The following is a 25,512-nucleotide window of genomic DNA, read 5'->3' on the forward strand; positions in this document are numbered from 1 at the left end:
GCCCTTACTTTGTCGGCCATTTGGAGTAAGCTTTCCAATGGCAAAGGTTTGGTGGACAGAATACTTTGCCATGTTTGTGATGGGGTACTCTGCCCACCTACTCTACATTGTGAGAAAATTGTTATAAAGACTTCTGTTTACATAATTTGAAAAATGTAATTTCCAGTGTTCTTACAATTTGCACCTCAAATGGGTCATTGTTACGCTTATTGGCTTAGATAGAAATGTTTTGTTTCTGGTTTAGAGTACAACTCGTGGATAGGGAAAACATTAATAACAGAGGGGAGAAAAGAGGAAGATAAACAGAGTGAAGCTCATTGGCACTGACTCTGAGGGAGGACAAGCTGGTGTCAATCGCATTTCCCCAACAGAAACTTCCAGCACTGCAACAGCCAACAATTACTTTCTACTCCATTACCAGTGTAAGCAGTCCTCACACTTGGGACCACAAATAAAGTCCTCAATCCTTCTGCCAAAGCCTGGGAGAGTAAATTAGATGACAGCCAGAAGGCCACCAGGAAGTGCAGGTTGCACAACCTCATAAGCAGCAGTAGGATGATGATCAGAGTGATCTTATATCTCAGCGTGGTCAACTGCTTGATCATTCAGAAACCAGAGTCGTGCCAACAAGGCAGCCAGAGATCACATAAAAGCTAACATCAATCATTCAGCAACAGACCAAGGGCCTGGTGGTCTTGTGCTTGGCTCAACCCCAATATCTGCCTCACCCAACATTTCTTTCAGGGAAATCATTGCAGTGCATCACCAAGACAAACTAAAGCAGCTTTGCCAGGAAGAGAGTAGTTAATAAAGAATTTTGTCTGAGAATGGAGCATAAAAAACATAATGGGATGACGGGGTGTAAGAAACTCTGTTGTTAGTTGACTGGGATATAAGCCCTGGTCAAGCAGCAACCACAACCCTAGTCAAGATGAGGCACAAGTCAACCCTAAATTAGCCTGTGTTCAACCGTCTGGTAGCTTGACACAGAGCAGTCAGGCTTAATTCAGAGGCAATGTGCAAAGTATTTGTGCAATAATTCAAACAGTAACCACAATGGAGCACGGGCTGGCTACAACACCCAGTTGGGCCTGATGAAAAAAGTACATTAATTCCTGGTCTGTGGAGCACTGTAAGGGTTCACGTCAAAGATGCATCATGCAGCTAAAGAGATGCATTGGTTCTGAGATGTGGCAAGGCTGCGATGCAGGAACCCGCTGCACCTTCAAAGATCACATTGACAAGGGCTTGAGATACAAAGTTTGGAAATCGAGAATGTGTCCCACAGTCAAGGTGATGCATCGGTTCTGAGGATCTGCGAGGCTGCGGAGCGGGGTCCAGCATCGTCATCGAGACTGCCACCTCCAAAGAATGCGAGGGCCTCTACCGAAGATGCATTGTGCAATGACAGTTCTGAGTTGCAAGGGTGGGTCTTTGTGATGTGGTCAATCCACGCAACAGCAGTGATGCATCAGTTGTGCTTGAATTGCATCACGTAGCAGAGGAGATGCATCTGTTCCGCTGGGTCCACAGAGGAAAGCACAGCACCTGAAGCCCACTTCCACAGGTCTAGAACTGGTGTGGCACCACTTGACAGGGACTCAGAGATGGCAGAGCTCATGTGATGGGGTAGAAGTTGTTGGAGACTTCTGGCCGTGAAGCTTAAGTCAGAAGGCCAGCCAAATAGCCTTTGGAGTCACAATGGGGGCCTGAGTTCAACAGATGCAGGTGAATCCTTCTAACCCAAGCAATACAGCAGCAGGTAGCAGGTCAGCACAGCAGGATGGCAGTCCAGCAGAGTGGCATTACTTTCAGCACCACAGCAGTCCTTCCTCCTGGCAGAGTATACACAGGTCCAGAGCCCAGACGTATACTGAAGAGTTGGGGTCTGGGGTCCAATATTTATACCTGGTGCCATACTTAGAAGTGAGGGAAGCTTCTTGAGGTCTCCACTCCACTAAGGTGTCAGGCATTCCCTTCCTCCCTGTCTTGGCCGGAGCTAGTCTGGGGTCACTTTAGCGTAGTGATAAGCCCTTTGTGTGAGTGCTCAGCAGGCCTTTATGATGTGGGAGTGTGATATCTGACAACTCCACCCTCTCCTTAAATCAGAGTAATACATCCTGCCAACACCTATATATTCTTTGTCCCACAGCCAGGGAGCAATACCAAAATACCAATTACCAGCTACATTTAGTGACGTGATCCAGGAACAAGCACCAAATGGTTAGGATAAGAAAATGGCAACTTTCTAAAAGTGCCATTTTAGAATAGTGATTAAAAATCTGGCTTTACCATTAACAAGGTCTTTTAATTACAATTCTTTAGACACCAACCTCGGCCCATCTACCTGGTCCCAGTTAAAAGTTACAACATTTTAAATGTAATATGGTAACTAAAATGTTATCCTTTTGGAGAAGTAAGTCTTGTAGTGGGGGAAAATGAGTATAGGAGTTTTTCACTGCCAGGAAAATCTTCAAACTGCATGTTCAACCTTTTAAATGCACTGCACCTTGCACTCTAGGCGGTTCAGATCCTACCCTAGGGAAGACTTCTATGTATTAAAAAGAAAGGTTTGGGTCTGGCGTGAGGTTCATTTTTCCAGGTCGAATTGGCAGTGTAAAACTGCACACACAGAATGCAATGGCAGGCCTGAGACATGTTTAAGGTGCTACTGAAGTGGGTGGCACAATCAGAGCTGCAGGCCGATTAGTAGCAATTAATTTACAGGCTTTGGGTACAGGTAGTGGCACTTTACCATGGACTAACAAGTAAATAAATATGCCAATTGGATAGAAATCAATATTACTATTTTTAAAGGATATAGGCCAATTACTTTACCAGTGGATAGTAGTGGTAAAGTGTGCAGAGTCCTCAAAGCCAATAAAAATGGGTTCAGGAAGAGGGAGGTGAAGGCAAAATATCTGGAGATGACCCTGCTGACAGGGCAAAGTCCAACAGTTGGTGATTGTACATAGACTGTGAATGATCAACAATCTTTGCTGCACATGCATCTGTTCATATATGCTTGTAGCCCTCAGAAAGTTTGTACTATGCAGATTCCACAATTTTGCTAACCTAAATGTGTCTGTATGAACATTAGTGCCATCTATTTTCTTTCATTGCACGCAGCCCCTCCTCTTTCCCACATACACAGCAAAGGTCTGAAACATGAACCAGGAGACTGATTTACATATAAAACAGTGTAGCAATTAAAACTGCTGTACTGTGTTGCTGTAAGGAAAGATAGCATTGCAAGGCCATATTTACTTAATATAGCCTGTTGGTGGTCTGTACGCGGGGCTGGCACTCTTTAAGGTTGCCTAGCAGCATGCACACACCTTGGCATCATAGTACTAAGATGTTTGCATTTTGTGTTGTCTAGCATAGATTCTCTACTGGAAAGATACAATTCCAGTTAAAAATCATATGCCTAGGATGAAAACATTTCTCCAACTTTCTCCCCCCTCAAGAAGGCATTTCTATATGCAAAACCATGGCTGACAATCTTTGTAGATCTGGTGTTGTGTGAAGGATCATGGGTGGTAGAGTTGGAACTCATATGTACCATCTATTGCTTGGCCCCTTGATAGAATGCAGCGCAAAGCAGAGCAAGACAATATTTATGGTCCCAAAAGGACAACATTCCACTGCAAAATAAGTTTAGCACTACTGGGGGTAAATATCATATTAAGACTTTGCACTACTTTGTCTTACTTTGCAAGACACTGTAGAGGTGCAAAGTCTTGAGACATTTGATATATGCAGCGGGAGTTTAATCAGAGGTGGGTTAATTGTGAGCCGAATAGTTGGGTAGGATCTATATCTTTAAAAAAGTAGCCAAACTCCTTCTGTCCTACCAACTAGATGGGATGGCATCTTTATCTACTATTGGCTATGGTTCAACTAGGTTTGTGCCTTGTTCAGGGCTATGGCCAGAACTGCCCTCTGAGCGAACCCTTCACGCTCAAGAGTATAAATGAAACAGTCATTTACTCTTTTTGTGGTGCTGGAGGTGACCCTGCATCTGGCACTAGCTCTGACGTTTGTGTTGTGAAAATATTCTTCCAATTTTGGGCCTGATTTATGAAAAGTTATCGCCGCCTTTACATCATTTTTTTTACGCAAAAGCAGTGCAAGCTTACAAAAAAAAAATATATATATATATGTGTGTGTGTATATATATATATATATATACATACATATATATATATACACATACCTATATATATATATATACATATATATATATATATATAATTGTATTTTGTAAGTTTTGCACCGCTTTTGCATAAAAAAATGATGTAAAGGTGGCGCTTACTTTTCATAAATCAGGCCTTTTGTTTTTCTACACTGTGTATCACACACTTACTCTGTACATAAGCATGTCCACAGGAAAATATTTCATTTAATTCATAATTGCAATTGTTAGTTCTACCTTTACATTAAATGCTCCAAATTAGTGATATATTTTACATTACTGTTATTGGAGCAGAAATCATAGTAGTGAGGTGAACCCACAACTGTACTCTGAATAATCCTGAAGGGCACCAGTGGACACACCAGTAACCTTCAAGCTCTACACAGCTACCACACTGCACGCACACCCACACAAACTAGCACTTTATCTCTAAAAACTGTGATTTCTACAATTATTTAACTGTCCTAACAATATTCTGTCTCCTCAGATCTTTCAATGAGCCTTAAGAGTTATACGACTCCTGCTTTCTAAAATAAAACTTCCAGGTGCTGAGACTGATAGTTTTCCTTTTAGCTACTCTCCATAAATGTGGCAGTCATTACTGAGAAAAGAGTTCAAGCATACTATGAATGAGAATGAGAAGAGGCTATAGCTTCTGAGGAAGTTGGTTGACACAGACAAGGAAGTGTGAGGAAACACTTCCCAATTATAAAAGTGAGCACTGGTACAGGATGCTGCTACCGGAAGTGGAGTAAACGCAGTACTGAATTTATGGAGTACACCGTGAGTATAGTAACATTGTTGCAGTATAGATGTTATTTTTTAAAATACAATATGGATTAAAAAAACAGGAGTCTTTAGAGCGTTTGGTTGTTTTCTGTTGAAATTTAGAGAGACACAATATTGTGTGATGCCCTGTATGAAGGGAAATTCTTGAAGCTCACAAGAAACAATGAAACGTTTGTCTAAATGAAATTGTTAAACATGTGGTCCACAAATTGAGGCAATCAAGCTCAAACAAAAAAAATGGTTGAATATTTTCATATCTTAATGGAATTTCTGTAATCATAACAGGGTTTTTATTCAACTTTTATCATTCGTAACTTGTAGATTACCTGGAATCTCTGACATATTATTGATTTGTATGTGATTTTCACACTTCCAGAAAGTGCAGGAAAGGGGAAGCACAAATATCACTTCCACATCCTGGCCAAGAATTATACACACAGCAAGGGGCTGGCAGGTAAGCTGGGCTGCACTGATAGATCTCTCTTATGTAAGAACCCTATATGTACCCAGTCCATTATATACACACTGATCCTTTGTGACTTAAATGTATTCTGCCTTTGCAAGTTTATGATGCTCAGTAACACAACTTCACACAGGAGCCCACAGGATTCAAATTTGACATCTCCTTGATCTCCCCATCTAATTGTGAATACTGTGAGGAGAAACAATGGGAGTGAACATTTATGGCAAATTCTTAGACTAATGAAGGAGAGCAAGGCAGCCATAGGACAACTATATTGTGCTAGCAAATATCTGCCTTGTCACCTATGAAATTACCTCTTGCTGGTACAAAGGGGTCGTCCATTGCCCTTTGCTGGGGTGACTGTGGTTATGAGCATGTCTGAATTTAGATATTCAAGACAGTTGATATCCTGTCTACAGTTAGGGATTGCAACATTATTTTTCTGTATGCCCTTCTCTGCAATGTTGCTTCTATCCTCAAAAATCTGAGATTTAGTCACCTCTATTGAGGACAAAAAGCAAGGCCTCAGCCCACAAGCAGTTTTCTTCTCATTTTTGGATGACCTGCTTTCTTCTTCGACAAGACATTGATGGTCAGAGAGAGTCTGTGTACACTTCAATGGGATGCTGAATGGTAAATATGTTTTGTAAAAGTAACCTGTTTGTCGATAGGAGCATGGCCTTAAGCAAAAGATATCTAACCAGGGATGGTACTGTGAAGTCCTATATTCTATGGGAACTGTATGAAGTTGAACTGTTAATACTTAGAAACTGGAAGAAGATTTATAATCATGTGTGGATGTGAGGATTCTGCAAGCCATAGACCAGAGGGAATGGAAAAATAGAGCGTATCAGGAGTTTTCTCAAGTAAATTCACATTTCTCTTTTACTTTATGTCTCTGTAACTTTTGAATGTCGGCCAGAAGTCTTGAAGTCATACCGCCTCTGTACATTGTTTGTCAAATACTATTAACCATCAGTGTCTTTTCAATTATCAATTATATTTATTTGTGGGACCTAGTGTTCTTTTATTTAAGAATATATCTACAAATACATTTATGGTTGAGATTTTGCTGTTGGTTTACAGCTACGCATAGGTATTCTCCAAGAAGTGCTTTTTACATCTTATTCTTTCACCTCAATGGAGGGTTTCTTATTAGATTCATATATTTCCAGATAAGAACAAGTAGACAAAAAAGTCCCAATGAGCAGCAACATCAGAAAGAAATTGGGAAGCATCCATACCAGAATAGAAAAGTCTTCTGGCTCACCCTCCAAATCAAGGGGTTCTTATGCACAATTGTTGCATAGAAAATTAACAATAATGCAAACTCATCATGGTGTTGGTGAAATTATAATTTCTTTGGCAAATCAGAACACAAGGATAGTAAACATGATTATTCTAACACATACGCGCCATAAAAATGTGTTTAATTACTTCAACACCCTCTATGCTTATATGATCTGGAAATGTTAAAACAAGTATTAAACATTTAAAAATAAGACTTTCTCTGAATGAATATGACCTGCAAAGGAATGTAAAATAGGGGTCCTTGTTGTAATCCTACATCCAAACCATAGAAAATTCAACATTAACCAGACAACTATTACAGTGAAAATAAACTATAATGATTTCAGCTCAGCTGTGCTTTGCAAAGCGAGTGGGGAGAAAATGTGTTCAGGGGGAAGCATGAATGAATGACAGACATAGCATTAATCTTGTTCAAGACGAACTTTTACATAGAAATGTGGCCTACTTCAAACACAATAATAAACACACTTCCATACATCATCTGAAATGTGTTTCAATTGCAATTATATTAACTCTGTCCACATATGATTAACCATTTGTAAAATTTCATATTAAACATCATTATTTATTGAACTAAACACAAACCTGAAAAATGTTTCCATAAATTCCCCTTTGTTTATTTAATAATCATGAAAACAATGAATACATCTTTTTTAATCAGGAATGTATTAAGTCTGCATCACTTTTTGCTGCTTTCTGGAATTCTCCTACACCATCTTTACTTGATTTTAGACACGATCTTTGATCTCTATCGCATATTCTTCAGTCAGAGACCTCTTTAATGGTCTCTTCTCATTTTTATACTCAGAATTTTTAATCAAACACCCAGAGAATATTAGCAAGAGTAACAAAACAATTGCAGAAATCATTAGAATTATTACAGGAGTTGGTATTACCCAAATTATTGATCCATTCACCAATCTTGCTAAACATCTTCCCTATCTCACTAACCCTGGAACCTATATTTTCCCGTAAGCCATGCTCTTTTAAAGATTGACACTCATGAGAGATATTAGCCATGTTTGTGACATGAGTTAATAATAGGGCTGTTATCAGTAATGAAAGTGCAGCATCTCTTAACTTTTAGTACCTTGCAAATACTGCCTTCCCTCACAAGAAGCATATTGATCTCTAAGCATTTCATCATCTCCATAGCTCTAATTTCAATTAGGTCCTAATTAATTTGAGTTAGTGCTCCAGCTGTGCTGAACGCAAGTCTATCCACAAACATAGATAAACATCTAATTTTCACATCATTCATTGCTACACCTATTGGGGGAATGTTAGACTTTTTCATCCTTGGTGTGGTCTCCCTTAACGTTTTGCCTCTGTTCCCCAGGTTGGTGATGTGTGCTGGACTCTGATTTTGCTTTTTTTGTTACTCTGGGCACTTTACCGCTGCTAACCAGTGCTAATGTGCAAGGGCTCCTTTACAAAATGTGTATGTAATTGGTTTATCCATGATTAGCATATTTTATTTACTAGTAAGTCCCTAGTAAAGTGTACTAGAGGTGCCAGGGCCTGTAAATCAAATGCTACTAGTGGCGCTGCAGCACTGGCTGTGCCACCCACATAAGTAGCTCTGTAGTCATGTCTCAGACCTGCCACTGTAATGTCTGTGTGTGCAGTTCTTAACTGTAAATTCGACTAGGCAAGTGTACCCACTTGCCAGGCCTAAATCATCCGTTTCTTACATGTAAGACACCCCAGCTAGGTAGCCCTAAGGGCAGGGTGCAGTGCAGTGTTAAGGTAGGACATATAGTAATGTGCTTTATATGTCCTGACAGTGAAATATTGCTAAATTCGTTTTTCACTGTTGCAAGGCCTGTTCCTCTCATAGGTTAACATGGGGCTACCTTTAAATCTGATTAAAGTGTAGATTCCCTTTGGGAGCAGATGGACATGTGGAGTTTGGGGTCTCTGAGCTCACAATTTAAAACTACATCTTTTAGTAAAGTTGATTTTAAGATTGTGTGTTTGAAAATGCCACTTTTAGAAAGTGAGCATTTTCTTGCTTATACCATTTCTGTGACTCTGCCTGTTTGTGGATTCCCTGTCAGGGTAATTTTGACAGTTGGGCTGGTTGCACCTCACACTAGACAGTGACACAAAGGGAGCTGGGGTGTAGTCTGCATTTCCTGATGAGCCATCAGTGCTAGGGGGGAGGACTGGTCACTTACACCTGAAAGGGCTGTGCTTGTCCTCACACAATGCAGTCTCCGACCCCCTAGTGAGTGTCTGGGGCCTGGCCTGGGCAAGGCAGGATTTCACATTCAAAAGAGACTTTACTTTGAAGTAGGCCTACTTCAGAGGAGAAATTGGGTATAAGAAGGGCACCCAAAACCACAGACTTTAGAACACTTCTGGAAACAAGAGGAACCTCTACCTGGAGGAGAGCTGAAGAGCCGTGGAAGAAGAGCTTCCCTGCCTGTGACTGTGCTGTGTGGAGCTATCCTGCAGTTGCAAGGGCGGAGACTGGACTTTGTGTGCCTTCCATCTTGTGAAGAAATCTCCAAGGGCTTGATTTAGAGCTTGCCTCCTGTTGTTTGAAGTCTCAGGGACAGCAAAGACTTCTCTCTGCCAGCACCTAGAGTCTCTGGAGAGACTCCTGCTCTGACAAGTGGTGCCCTGTCCAGTCCCTGGGCCCTTGAAAGGAAAGTTGGTGAAAATTTAAGGAAATCGACTTCAGACGACTCTGGGCCGACGCTGCTGCTGAATCCGGTGACGCCGTCTGCACCCGACTCTGTGATCTTCGCTGGAACACGGCGTTCACGACTCCGTGGAAGTCGCCGCACCACGCCGTGACTGACACCACTTCAAGTGCGCAGATTCAATGTTTCACACAGACGCCGTGAACCCCGACTTCGCGCATCGGCTTGTTTCCATTCTTCACCAAGGTACTGTACCTGGGGGTCTACGTGACTTTGGGCTGGTGCCGCTGGTGTTGGATTGTTGGGAACGACTCCGTCACGACGCTGTGTTAACACCGTATCGAAGCATTTTGTGTTTCTAAGCGCTATTTTGGGATTTAATCTTTAAAAATTCATAACTTGACTTGTGTATGTCAGATTTTTGTCATTTTGGTCTTGTTTTGTTTAGACGGATATTTCCTATTATTTTAAACTGGTGTTGTGTCATTTTGTAGTGTTTTCATTAAGCTACTGTGTGTGTTGGTAGAAATACTCTACACCTAGCACTCTGAAGTTAAGCCTACTGCGCTGCCAAGCTACCAAGGGGGTAAGCAAGGGTTAGCTGAGGGTGATTCTCTTTTACCCTGACTAGAGTGAGGGCCCTTGCTTGAACAGGGGGTTCTGTCAACGAAAGACCCCATTTCTAACAGGGAATAATAGCATCTCACATATCTAAAAGTATCTGTACAAATCCTTGTTTCAGTTTCCTTAGCCCAACTGCTTCGTCCATTCCACTCATGTGATAAACTCCAGGAAATACTAAAGCAAAATAACAAGACTTAACCCAATTTTTCAGCAAATTAAAATAAGCAGTTTTAGCACGCACACACATAATAAATGCCTTCATGACTGGCTCACCACCTATCAAATAATCGCCACCGCACATACCTTCTTTCACACTCTCTTCCATCTATTCACCCTTGCCACCTTTAAAAATTCTGTAATGCGCCATACTCATTTATGCTCTCCTATCTTGTTTCTTTCCCAATCTAGGATGTAAACTTGACAATCTAAATTGTTCTTTAATCTGTTCTCTTATTGCTTTCCCTTCACCAACAATCTTCACTCTCCTTTCATTGTATTCTTTAATAAATGCATGCTCCTCTTCACTCAAACCACATACATACCACCATTTAATAGATTTAGTTTCATGCTTAATTTCTGCAGTTATTTTCAGAAATTTGGCATATTTAACTCCACTATCAGACTTCATTCTCCAACATAGGCAGGTTCTCGGGTAACACATTGAAATCTATCAAATACGGAGACAAAGATTCTGCATTATCAAATATACTAACAAGCACTGTACATGAGAGGCCATAAGAGATAGGAAGCTTCATGTATGTGGACTCCCTCACCTGCAGAAGAGGGAATAAAGGTAAGGTAAAACAGTTTTTAACTTTCATTATGTCTGAATATTGTTGTATCATTTTAGAATAAATGTTATCTTGATACACCACCTAACTTTCTCTATGCATCAGTGTGTTATGTTTCACATCATTATGTACTGCAGTTATTTAAAGTCTTGTGGAGATGTATCCCACCACAGATAGTAAGCACAGTAGGCTAACTAAAGTTATTAATATCATTAACAAAACAATTATACTAGTAATTACACACCATTTACTGTGGTAAACAGGTTTCTTCTTTTCTGATTTCTTTCAGAATAATAATCAAAACAAAATTTCAAACATTAATCCTCTTTTTTTCTTTCTCAAGGTTCTTTCAATTCTAGCTCTCTGTTGCGCCGCTGTGCGCGGCACAAGCCGAACATTCGGCTCGGGCCACAGCACACAGTCACAAGACGCGCTGCACCCCTAGGCTGCTCTGCATTCTCCAAGGCCCCAAATTGGGCATGGGGTCTCGTTCTACTTTCACGCATCGCGCTCACAGGCAGGTCAGACCCCCCCACTCACCTTTTCTTTTCTTTTCTGCTTTATCTGGCTATCTGGTTGTGCCTTCCTTTATGTTTTTACTCCCTTCCCATATTACCCTTCTCTTCCCAGCATTCCTTGTTCCCTACTCTCTATGGCTCCTAGTCCATTCTGTTCTATGTGTTTTTTCCCTATCTAAGATGGTGTCCTTGTACTTCTTGTTGGTCGCTTCCTGTTTTTTTTGTATTTAAGGGCTGTGATTCTTTCTGTCCTTGCGCTGCAACACTTTCTGTTTGGATGGTGTCTTTGCTCCTATTTCCTTGCCTTCCTGTGCTGGTTCTTGTCGGTTCCAGTATATTTTCCTGTATTTTGCCTCTGTTGATACCTGTTCTTTTTTGTTCCTGTTTCAGGAACCTATCTTTTTGGAGGTTTTTTTCCCCTTTTCAGGGTTTTTTTCCCTCTGGGGCTACTTCTGAGGGACATGGTCTGCTCTTGCCATTCCCATTGCCTGCAGCCCCGTGGCTACCAGAAAGAGTTGCCCCTACCTGGGCCAAGGCCGAACATTCAAGAACAAGACCCACGCCACTCGTTCTGCGGACTCCAGGTCAAAGCAGCACGTAAGTCGTGACAGATTGCAGCGCCCAATTCTCCCGACGTCGTCTAACACCATGGATGATAGAGTGGTGGCTGCTGCAGATCCTGATCAATCTCTTCTGGCAACTATTCAGCAACAGGCTCAGGAACTGCAACAATTACGCAATGAGAATGCTGCTTTACGACAGGCTTTGGCTTTCCGCAGTGCAGATGTTCCAGCCGTCTCCACCTCTACTCCTTGTTTCTCCGGTGAACCAACTAAACTGCGAGAATTTCTCGATGCATTAACTGTGTATTTCGCCTTCCGACCTACCCAATTCTCCCACGACAAGACAAAGGTGGGATATCTTATCAGTGCGTTATCCAGTCCTGCCTTGGCCTGGGCAACCCCAATGATGTCATCCAATGACCCAGTATTATCGGACTATTCCGCCTTCATGAATCAGTTTAAACATATGTTTAGTCGTCCAGGATTGGAGGCCTCTGCGGAAGAAGCTTTATGTTACATCCAACAAGGCTCACAAGATGTCCTCCAATATATTACTCGCTTTCGACAGCTAGCGGCAGAGACCACCTGGGTGGAACGAACTCTGGTGACCTTATTCCGTAGAGGACTTAAAGAAGAAATTAAAGACGAGTTAGTACACTCCACCCGAGTTGAAGATCTTCGTGGTCTGATGGATCAAGCTCTTTCCATCGAATACCGTCTCCAAGAACGACGTTTGGAGAAGAGAAAGATTAGAGGATCTTCCCAGCCAAGCACTTCACGGGTCTTTATGCATTGTCCCGAGGAACCTCGTCCTCCCGCCAGAGACACAGAAGGTGAACCTATGCAGGTGGATACCACTCGAGGCCCACTCTCCATTAGCGAGCGGGAAGACAGACGTAAGAAACGATTGTGCCTGTATTGTGGTGCTACCGGCCACATGCTTCGTACCTGCCCCGTTCGTCCTCAAAGGCCATCGAGAAACGCCACTTCCCGTCCTCTGTAAGAAGGGAGGGGACGGGATCATCGGCTATACCTTCCATCAGTTCATTCAAGGACCATGCCACGACTTTGTTTATGTTCCCTGTGATGTTACAGTTACCGGACGGCCGTCAAGAAAGAACGATGGCTTTACTTGATTTTGGTGCTAGTGGCATATACATGGATAAGACTTGGGCCACTACTCAACAAATACCAACACGACCCAAAGAAATTACAGAACAAGTGCACACAGTGGATGGGTCCTTAATATCCTCTGGTCCAGTTGATACTACCACCCTGACACTAAGGTTACAATTTGGTAACCACCAAGAACACCTCTCATTTGATCTCATATCATCCCCCAACCATACTATCATTTTAAGAATTCCGTGGTTCATAAGTCATAACCCTTATGTAAATTGGGAAACCTGGACTATTTCCTTGTCCTCACAGTTTTGTCATGAGAACTGCTTTGCTTCAGACACATATTGGTCACCCAAGAGATTGATGCCTACTGAAATTACTACCGGATGTTCCATCAATACAGTCCAAGGAGTCCCTGATCACTATCTAGAATTTCAAGATGTGTTCCAAAAACCATCCAGACCTGTGTTACCCCCACATCGAGATTACGATTGTGCTATTCCCTTGGAACCTGGAACTATTGTTCCCTTTGGGAGGATGTATTCACTCACGGAACCTGAAAGGAAAGTTTTAAATGAGTATCTGGAAGAAAACTTACATAGCGGTCTTATTGTACCATCGTCCTCTCCGGCAGGGGCTCCCCTCTTTTTTTGTACTAAAGAAGACGAAGGATCTTCGTCCCTGCCTGGATTTTCGAGGCCTAAATAAGATAACTATAAAAGACCGTTATCCTTTGCCCCTCATCAAGGATATATTAGAGGCAGTCAGAGGGGCTCAACGATTTACCAAATTGGATCTACGGGGAGCCTACCACCTTTTGCGTATTAAAGAAGGAGACGAGTGGGAGACTGCTTTCAGGACCCCATTTGGTCATTATGATTACTGAGTTATGCCTTTTGGTCTCACTAATGCCCCCTCCATTTTCCAAAGATTTATGGACTCTGTATTCTCTGATCTCTTGAACCATACGGTCCGCATCTACTTAGACGATATCCTTATTTATTCTAGATGTCCTGAACTGCATTCCTTTCACGTGAAACAAGTCCTCCAAAGACTCCGGGAACATCATCTGTCCTGTAAACCAGAAAAGTGTGAGTTTGACAAGAGCGAAGTCAAATATTTGGGATATCACCTTAGTCCCACTGGCATAGCTATGGACCAAGAAAAGGTACAAGCCATCCTAGATTGGCCTTCTCCTTCCTCTATTAAGGAAACGCAATGTTTTCTAGGATTGGCAAATTTTTACCAGCAGTTTATCTTAGACTTTGCAGAACAAACCAGCCACATAACTCAAACATTAAAAAAGGAGAATTAAAAGAAAGGCTTTGTTTGGACTAGGGCGGCTGAAATAGCTTTTCAAGGTCTAAAAAAGGCCTTCACTCAAGCTCCAATATTGAGACACCCAGATACCAACAAACAATTTATTGTTGTTACAGATGCTTCCGAAAGAGCCATAGGAGCTGCCTTACTCCAACAACAAGAAGATGACGGTCTTGAACATCCTGTTTTCTATTTGTCCCATGTACTCTCTGCGTTGGAACAACATTACTCAGTACTAGAAAGGGAGTTATTAGCTATGAAAACAGCCTGCCTAGAGTGGAGACAGTTTCTTATGGGTTCCAAGGAGGCCTTCGAGGTGAGAACAGACCATCGTAATCTACAATGTTTACGTAATTTTTTATGCCAAAACAGTTGTCAGGCTCGTTGGGCCTTTTTCTTCAGTCAGTATGACTTTTATGTCACCTATATTCCTGGATCCTAAAACATTCTGGCTGATGCTCTGTCTCGCCGTTATCCAGATTGTACTCCTATCCCATCACAGTATCTACTTGAGCCTAGTGAAATCATCGGAGTAGCTCAGTCTTTCCTGGATGAGGTACAATTGGAATATTCCAAACTGTCTGATCAAGAATTAAAGAAACTAAACCCCCTTATATGTAAACGGCAAGGGTATTATTATTATCAGAACCTGTTGTTCCTCCCTACTAATGGAGTAAGAGAAAAGGCACTACAAATGTGCCATGATTCGCCGGTTGCTGGTCATAGAGGCATCAAGGCCACACAAGAACTACTCTCGCGATCTTTCTGGTGGCCTACCTGGAAGCCAGATGTCGAAAGATACGTTCAGGCTTGTCCCATATGTGCTCAAGTGAAGATTCCCCGTACCAGACCTGCAGGATTACTACAACCATTACCTGTTCCACCAGCTCCCTGGCACACCATTTCTACTGATTTCATGTGTTCACTCACTCCATCAGCAGGAAACCGGGTTATTATTGTCACCATAGATTCCTTTACTAAGAAGGCTCACTTCACTGCCCTGAAAAAATTACCTACGTCCCAAGAACTAATTCAGATATTTAGCCATCATATTTTCCGTCTCCATGGACTTCCACATAGGATTGTATCTGACAGAGGACCTCAGTACATCTCTCAGTTTTGGAAACATTTTTGTAGGACACTGAATATCAATATAGCACTATCATCGGGTTTCCATCCTCAAACCAATGGACAGACTGAGCGTCTCAACCAAGGATTGGAGCAGTACCTTCGCTGCTTTTGTAATTCTACCCAGAGCAACTGGAACACTTACCTTCCTATCGCTGAATTCTCTTACAATAACACTGTCCATAGTGCCTCCAAGGTCACTCCTTTTTTCTGTTCTTATGGTTATCATCCTACCTCTTTTCCTACTACTCCTCAGTCTACCTCTTCTCTGCCTGCTGTTACTTCCTTTTCCAGACAAATTTTACAGATCCATAGATTGATTCGATCTAACTTGTTGAACTCCAAGAGATACATGAAGAAAATAGCAGACAAGAAACGTAGGGATGCTCCAGAATATCACCTTCATGATAAAGTCTGGCTTTCGTCACAATTTTTGCCTTTACGCCTTTCTCAGAATAAGTTCACACCTCGTTACTACGGTCCTTTCCGTATCCTTCAGCTGCTTAATCCTGTCACTGTCCGTCTTCACTTGCCTCATAACTGGAGGATTCATCCGGTCTTTCATGTTTCCCAGCTCAAACCCTATGTACCTGATCCTTACTCTCGTCAGTTTCCTTGTCCTCATCCTGTGTTAGTGGACGATGTACCTGAATATGAGGTACAAGAGATTTGTGACTCTCGTATCTTTCACAAACGTCTTCAGTATCTGATTCATTGGAAGGGTTATCCTCTCAGTGAATGCTCTTGGGAAAATGCATCTTCTGTTCACGCACCTCTTCTGATTCGCCATTTTCACCGCTTATTTCCACACAAACCCATTACCTTCGGGGGAGGGACCTACTGTTGCGCCGCTGCACGCGGCATGAGCCGAACATTCGGCTCGGGCCGTGGCACGCTGTCACAAGACGCGACGCGCCTCTAGGCTGCTCTGCATTCTCCGAGGCCCCAAATTGGGCACAGGGCCTTGTTCTACTTTCACGCATCGCGCTCACAAGCAGGTCTGACCCCCCCACTCACCTGTTCTTTTCTTTTCTGCTTTTTCTGGCTATCTGGTTGTTTCTTTCTTTTATGTTTTTTCTCCCTTCCCATATTACCCTTCTCTTCCCAGCATTCCTTGTTCCCTACTCTCTATGGCTCCTAGTCCATTCTGTTCTATGTGTTTTTTCCCTGTCTAAGATGGTGTCCTTGTACTTCCTGTTGGTCGCTTCCTGTTGTTTTTGGTACTTAAGGGCTGTGATTCTTTCTCGCCTTGCACTACAACACTTTCTGTTTGGATGGTGTCGTCGCTCCTATTTCCTTGCCTTCCTGTGCTGGTTCTCATCGGTTCCAGTATATTTTCCTGTTTTTTGCCTCTGTTGATACCTGTTCTTTTTTGTTCCTGTTTCAGGAAACTATCTTTTTGGAGGTTTTTTCACTTTTCAGGTTTTTTTTCCCTCTGGCGCTACTTCTGAGGGACACGGTCTACTCTTGGCGTTCCCATTTCCTGCAGCACCGTGGCTACCAGAAAGAGTCGCCCCTACCTGGGCCAAGGCCAAACATTCAAGAACAAGACCCAGCCCACTCGTTCTGCGGACTCCAGGTCAAAGCAGCACGTAAGTCGTGACACTCTCAGAAAATGTTTATTTCCTCATTTGTTCCAATAGAAACTTTCCCTTTACAGTTTTTTAAACTTTTCAAGGTGGTTCTTTTTCTACTTCTGATTCACTTTCAGTTTCACTTTCAAAGTTGTTTTGGTATCGATTTATTGGGATAATCTCTGACTCTGATTCGTCTTCTTCCTCTTACACTGTAGCTAGATATACCTATTCAGGAGATGCATACATTCTATTTGGAGTCCTCTTTCTTGCTGGTCTTTTAGCATCAGGTGATTCTTTTTCACTATTTTCAGAATTTAATTCAATTACTTCTGAATTTTCATTGATTAGTTTTGGTCTCTCCTATTTCACTTAATATCTTTGCTTTGCAGTTTCTTTTCAATGGCTTATTTTCTTCAGTTTTCTCCTTTCCACCCATAGTCACTGATGTTTTTTTTATTTTCAACTTACAAAGAATCTTGAACCTAGATCAAATTAAACTGCACATTTCACTGTGAGCTGTCTTTTTCTTCTAGAGGTTCTTGTGACTAGAAGTCTTTCATTGTTTGGATCAAAGACTACTTCTTTTTGCTGTCCCTCATGCTTTTGAGTCTGAAATTGCAACAGCTCTTCACTATTCTCCCCACTCTGAAACTGGATACCAGCACCACTGGTCGAGGCACTAGGATCTTCACTAGAACTTTTACTTTCATCTGGACTTTTATGACTTCACTTTATTCATCAGTTTAAAAACTGTCAGACCCCTCTGTATCTACACAGTAAACCTGAGGTTGACCTTTAGAATCAGTGGTTGTTTTCTCCACCTCTTCATCTGCCACCTTCACTCTTTTTGCGTGAACAGCTTGGATCCACTGCAGGATCACCACATTTCACCACAGAGTTCGTCATCAACTTCACCTAGTAAGGTCACCAGTAGTGCTGCTCTAAACAATTTTTTCCTGTGTTTTTGGACTACTATCCAGTCATCAGGGTTCAATCCATGACACTGCATTTCTTTACTTGCTTCTGTTGTCAAGTTCACCTGATGTGAGACAGATTTCACCATAACAGCAAAGCCGTTGCAGTAATCTAGCACAATTTCATCAGTTAAGAAAGCAAGCAAACCTGGGGCAGCAAAGGCTAGTCTCTTTGCTCTGCCCATGATCACCTTAATGGACGACGGGACAGTCTTTTTATCTGGGGTACATCTGATGCTCAACAAAATGAGAGGAAGAGCATCTGGCCATCTTAAACCAGTAGTAGTGGCACAGATGTTGGCCAGTTTAATTCATCTTCTCAACCATTCCGGAAGATTGAAGGCGATAACTACAGTGGAACCTCTGATCAATTTGGAAAGCCATGCAAACAATTAGTGGAATTTCATTTTTAAATTGTGACACATGATCTGTCTTAATACAAGTTAGTAAACCAAAATGTGGTAATATCTCCCTCAACAAACGTTTAGCAATTTTAAGGCTGCCTAATCATCAGGTGGCATAGGCTCAACTCATTTACTAAAAAAGCAGACATGGACCAGGATATATTTCAAGCTATTGCAAATTGGCGTCTCCACAAAGTCTGCTTAGAGTATTGTAAATGGGTCTTCTTATTTGCCAATATGGTACATCACAGTCATTGCACTGTTTTCCTGATTATTTCTCTGGCACAGTAAACATCTGGAGCATACACTTTCAGCAATATTTCTAAAATGTGTGTTGCTTAATATTTCCTAAATGCTCTGAGCATGTACCCATGGAATGAGATTGCCCATGAAAGTACCTTGCAATAGGATGTATGATAAATCTGGTAGAATGCCCATGAAAGTACCTTGCAATAGGATGTATGATAAATCTGGTAGAATGCATTTGTTTTCAAAAGCAACCACAAATCCTAATGATTTTTCTTGTAACCTATTGCTGGCCACAAGGGTGGTGGGCATGACTCCTCTGGTATGGATGGTTTTGCGTCAGAAATTGACGCTAGGCTGGTTAGAGTCATGTTTTTTTAACTCTAACCTGCCTAATGTCATTTTTTGGTGCAAAACCCCCTTCTTCCATATCGCCAGCCCCACCTGGCTAACGTCATTTTTTTTAACACTAGCCTACCCTTTCCACCGGCTCGCACCATTCCATAAATATGGTGCCCGGCTGGTGCTCAGAAATGGTGCAAGCCGGTGCTAAACGTTTGGTGCAAAACTGCGTTGGTGCAGTTTTGCCTCAAAAAGTATAAATCAGGGCCTTGATCAGCATACTTATTTCCAAGACTGACCAAATCATTTCCATCCTTATGAGCGCTACACTTAACTACAGTAATTTTGTTTGGCTTCTGTATTGCTTTCAACGGATCAAGTATATAGAAACTTTTCTTTTCAGGAGCTTCAGAGGATGTCACACAGCTTCTCTGTGACCACAGGTGACCAAAATCATGAACCACACCAAAACCATACCAGCTGTCTGTACAAAGTGACACATTCTAATTTTCTGACAGGCAACAAGCTCTTCTCAGTGCATCCAGTTATGTCACTTGTGCTGATGTTACATTCAACAGATATGATGCTTCACAATTTTCAGAAACAGAATATACTGCATAGGCAAGCTTCAATGTTCCATAATAGTCTCTCAAACAAGAACCATCAACAAATAAAGTCAAATCAGACATCAACAGAGAAGGGCCTGGTTTTGGATTAATTCATAATAAATTCAATAACTGCTGTTCAGTCATGTTTGCTTTTGTCATCCTCATTTTAAACAAGGTCTATGTATTCAACACCTTTAGGTGGAATGTGAAACAGCGTTGCTGGATTAAGCTAATTACAGCTCTTAATTGAGATGTTCTCTGCTGTAATCATGGCTTGCTCATATCTGGTCAATTGACAGTCATGTGCTGCACGTATTTATAGAATCGATACTGAGTGTAAGACACATACATTTAAAGTATGGTCCTTGACTATTCCTTCTCTTTGTTCAATAGCAATGCAAAAAGCCGCAACTAATTTCAAACAACCTGGAAAACCTGCAGCTAGTAGATTTAAGACAGGTGAGAGATAGGCTTCTGGTCTCATTGACCCACCATCCTTCTGGGTAAGGATTGATATTGCATACCCAAATCCTTAATGGCAGCGCAAAAACAAAAGCCAAATTATTGTCAGACATTCAAAGGATGGGTGCATTGCTTAAATGTTCTCTACCCAATATTATATAACTGGAATGCCACTGTACACTTCGTCATATGATACCACATCCTTTATGTTATTGTGAGTCAACCTTATTAAAGATTTTGCAATCAATAAACATTTTGCAATCCACCTATGGCAGTAGCGAATTGCCAGGAACATCCGCACCTCCATCTGGCTGGTAGAAGAAATCATTTTTAAAATTGCAAAATCACTTTTTTTTTTAGATTTTCCATGCACCTTTTTAAATGTAAGGAAACCTTGTGACCATTGTCAGCTAATGATTCAGCAAAGCAAGTCCTTTTTTGTCTTTGATACAACCAGTGGGTCATCAGTATATTGCAATAAGACTGAATTAGTGGGCAACTTAAATTTTTCTAGATATTTCTTCAGAAAGCAACTAAAGATTGAAGGGCTTTCCATATACCCTTGTAGAATTTTAAAACAAATGAGAAACTCAAATGCAAATAAAAATTGACTCCCCTCTCGGAAAGGAATGGAGAAGATTAGTTGGCATACCATTTGCCATCTGATGGAATTCGGAACAAACTGCTGGATTCAGAACCAATGGACAACATGGAATGACAATTTTATTAAGTTTTCTTAGGTCCTGCACAATACATTCCCCCCCCAGCCTACTTATTCCTGTCACAGGAGAGTTACAATCATTTCCCTAAAGATTTCCTGCTCAATCATTTTCTCAATAACAGATTTAATTTTTCCTTCAGGCTCTCTTAAAAATGTATACTGTTTAATTCTGGTAAAACCGCATCAGTCTTTACTCGCATCTTAACTGGTTCAGCACGTTTTTATCAGTCCTATCACTTTACGAGAGAAATCCCACAACTCTTCATTGACAAAATGTCTTAAATCCAGGGGTAGGTCATTTTTTGCTATAGCTGGAAAAAAATGAACCCTTATGTCTTGTGATTAGACTTTAAACACTGAACACTCATCTTGTGTTTTGGTTCAAATCACTTTCCAGTGTGCAGTAAATCACACAATTAATTTTGCAAAGCAAGTCTCTGCCCAACAAATTCACAGGATTCAAATCATGCAAAATGAACTGATATTTATTTTTCATGTGTCCTATTTAAACTGAGACATCTGTTGTAATCTGATAAACAATTTGTTAATTACTGATCCTCACAATTTGGACTTCTCTTTCTGAGAGAGGTAGGTTTGGGACTTCCATCAATCAAACTACAGAACAGGTAGCCCCTGTGAAAAGACGCCACTCAAATCTTATTTTCCTTGATTTTATTCCAGTCAAGTAAAGTACTACCAACCCTGGCAGATACCAATGACCTCTGCCAGGGCAACAGCCCCTCAACATTCCCTTCCATCCAATACGTTGCCAAGCAACATTACATCCACAACATTCCAACATAAACCCAACATATCTCCCTCCCAAACTAACAAAAAGTTTCTAGCATGGACATTGCAAAATAACCAACAACAACTTAATAACTTACCTAAATATAAACTACAACATATACATTTACACCATGTAAAGATTAAGATACTATTACACACTATTCAGTAAATACCTAAATCCAGATCACACATTGTCACTTAAATTACATAATCTTTAAGACACTCTGGTCTCTTCACTACTCTTTTTTCTCTTCCCCTCAATTCCACATGGCTCTCTTCCCGACCACCATCCTCTATTTCACTTTTCCACTTCCTCAACTCTAACTCATTGCACTTTACCACACTTTCCACATTCCACCTCCTTCCATCCTCCAGTTCCACACTATATCTCCTCACTTTCACAATACGTTTAGGGATAGACCACTTAGAACCGCCTTTCTTAGTTTTGTCCCACACCTTAGTTCGCACCCAATCACCAACTGCCAACTCTCGCTCCATCACACTTCCCATAGCCTTACCTTCTTACTTTCCCTGCATATCCGTCACACGACCAATTAAGCCTCCCTCATCCACTCTTTTCCTACCTGCCTTGCCCATCCAACCTGGAACTGCTCTGGTACAAGGTTTCCTACCTTTTAACAACATGAAAGGAGTCTCCATCGTAAGGGAATGTGGGGTGGTGCGGTAGCTCCACAACATATCTTTGATCTCCTTTCTCCAATTCAACCCACTTTGCAATGCTAACTGAATATTTTCTCCTAACACTCTGTTAAATCTCTCTACCAATCCATTCTCCCTGGGATGTGCAATAGCCGTCTTAATATGTTTAACCCCACAACACTCTAAATAATTTTCAAACTCGCTAGACGTGAATTGTGGACCATTGTCAGTTACTAAAACCTCAGGATAACCTTCACGCCTCCATATTTCTTCACACAACTCAATGATCACACTTGATCTGACGTCACGGACTAAACTGACCTCAGGCCATTTCGAGTGATAATCCATCATCACAATGGCAAAAGTTTTCCCTTCACCCTCCAAATTAAATGGACCACACACATCCATTCCTACCCTTTCCCATGGTTTATGTGGAAAAGGAATGGGAACTACAGAAGTACTCTTGCCAATATGCGTTTTATCACTGCATGCACAACACAAACAGTTTCTGACAAACTTCTCCACATCCCGATCCATACCCGGCCACCAAAAATCCTCCCTCGCCTTCCTTTTCATACCTGACATACCCCCATGGCCCTCATGCAACATTCCCAAAATATTTTCTCTCAGCTTGTGCGGCACAAGCACTTTGTTGCCCCTTCTTAACACTCCTCCCTGCTCAGATAACTCTGACCACACACATTTAAAATTCGATAACATCTCCACCACATCCTCTCCCAATTCCCCCCAATGTTTATTCAAATTGGTTAATATCGTTTGCATCACTACATCCTCCAACATTTCTGTCTTCCATACCTCCTCCTTTATAGCCTTTGTCTCAATTGCGTGAATATCAGCCACAACCCAATCTCCATCCTCTTCTTATTTTACACCCTCCATTGGTAATCTCGACAAACAATCAGCGTTCACGTTTGCCACACCCGGAACATATTCAACAGCAAAATTATATTCCTGAAGTCTATACAACCATTTTGCTATCCGAGGTGATGCACGGCTTGCTCCCTTGGTTGTAAAGATATCCACCAATGGTTTGTGGTCCGTCCGCAAGTCAAATTTTCTCCCCCATACATAATTCCTGAAATGTTGCACCCCCCCACCAACAAGCAAGAGCTTCTTTCTCAATAGCCGAGTAGGTCATTTCCGCCCCCCTAAGTGTTCTTGAGGCAAAGGCAATTACATTTTCCTTGCCCTTCCTTACTTGTACCAAAACCGCCCCCAAACCGTACATGCTAGCATCAGTATAAATAACGGTATGATCACTTGTCACAAAAGGCTTAAGTTCCACAGCATTTATAATGTTCTTTTTTAGTTCAATAAATGCTTGTTGGCATGCCTCTGACCACTCAAACGCCTGTTTTTTCTTCATTAATGCGCGTAGAGGATGAGCTATGTCCGCAAAATTTCTCACAAATTTCGCATAGTACTCCGCTAAACCCAAGAATGATCTTAGTTGATCCTTATCCCGTGGATTAGGCGCTTTCTCAATCGCTTCCATCAATCCTACCCTGGGTTTTATTCCATTCCCAGACACCGTATGACCCAAATACTCCACACTCTGGCATTCAAATTTGCACTTTTCCATCTCAACACTCAAACCTGCCCTTTCCAAAATCGAACACACCCTATTCAGCACCTTATCATGTTCCACACTATTTTCTGCCCACACCAACACGTCATCCTGGAAACACGTTACATTCTTAACCTTGCCCAACAAGCACTGCATCACTCTTTGGAAAACTGCAGAAGCAGATGCCAGGCCAAATGGCATTCGCACAAATCTATACGCACCCTCAGGCGTGATAAACGAGGTGAAATGTTTAGAGTCCGGGTGTAATAAAATCTGGTGATATGCATTAGACAAATCAAGGGTGGAAAACACCTTCCCCCCATGAATACTGGCCAGCAACTAATTTATATTCGGTATGGGATGTCTGTCTATCCATATATTCTCGTTAAGTCTCTCAAGTCTATGCACATTCTAATTTTACCATTAGACTTCCGAGCCAAGACCACTGGGCTCAACCACTCCGAAGACTCTACTTCTTCTATTACGCCTAATTGCAACAACCTTGCTAATTCCACCTTTAATGCATCCCTTAATGCTAATGGTACTGCCCTCACTTTGTGCACTTTGGGTATCGCACCGTCCCTTAAAATGATCCTATGTTGAAATTTCTTAAGACAACCCAACTTTTCCCCAAACAACAACGGAAACTTGGATCTCCACTTCTCTATCATAGAATCCTCATGTACCACAGTCAGCACCTGTTCCTCTGAATTTGGATTCAACACTATACCTAATGCTCTCTGCTCACTCCAACCCAACAAGCATCTTCCTTTTTCCACAACGTACACACACCCAATAGTCTCTCTCCGTTTGAAAACAATCTTCCCTTGAAAACATCCGACCACAGGTATTTTGGTACCGCCATAACCCACTAGATCAATCTTAGATTTAAATAACTCCAATTTTCCTATCTTGTGCCACGTGTCACTGTCAATAAGTGTATGAGGAGAACACGAATCTGCCCACATATCTATTACCACACCATTCAAGCTCACACTACATTTTGGAGGCTTGTAGCACTCACTCCCTATTTGCATCACCCTGTCCGCAACTGTCGTTTCTTCCGTAAGGGCATCACTTAACATCAATATTTGTATGTGGTCTTCTTCATCATCAGAAGACGTTCTCTCCACCTTTTTACAGTCGCCCTGTAAACAATTCACACTTTTTTTTTTCATTGCTGTTACACCTTTCTTTTGGTTACACACTTTAGCAAAATGACCCATTCTGTTACAATTAAAACATTTAACATTAGTTGCTGGACAATTCCCAGAAAATGCTAGATGTTTCGTACTACCACATCTATAACACTTTTTCTTTTTCTCTTCCAACTTATTATCATTACTGGTGCTTTTAACTCTGTCAACTTCTCGCACAGTCACATTCTCTGCTGTGTTTTTACTCAATTCTTTTATATAACGTGACGTGTCTTCAATACGCCGTGCAATAAGTATTGTTTCATCCAAGGATGGGTCCTTTAAACTCAAAAGTTTTTCCTGGATTTTCAAATTCCTCGTGCGATTAATTAACTGGTCTCTGATTATTTCCTCATGCAGGTCTCTAAATTTGCAGCTACCAGCCAAAGTTCTTAATGCACTTACAAATTGGTCAATCGACTCACCATGCGCTTGTGCCCTGGAAAAAAACTTGTGGCGTTCCACCA

This window comes from Pleurodeles waltl, chromosome 6 (genome assembly GCF_031143425.1).
Source record: "Pleurodeles waltl isolate 20211129_DDA chromosome 6, aPleWal1.hap1.20221129, whole genome shotgun sequence".
Classification (NCBI taxonomy): Eukaryota; Metazoa; Chordata; class Amphibia; order Caudata; family Salamandridae; genus Pleurodeles; species Pleurodeles waltl.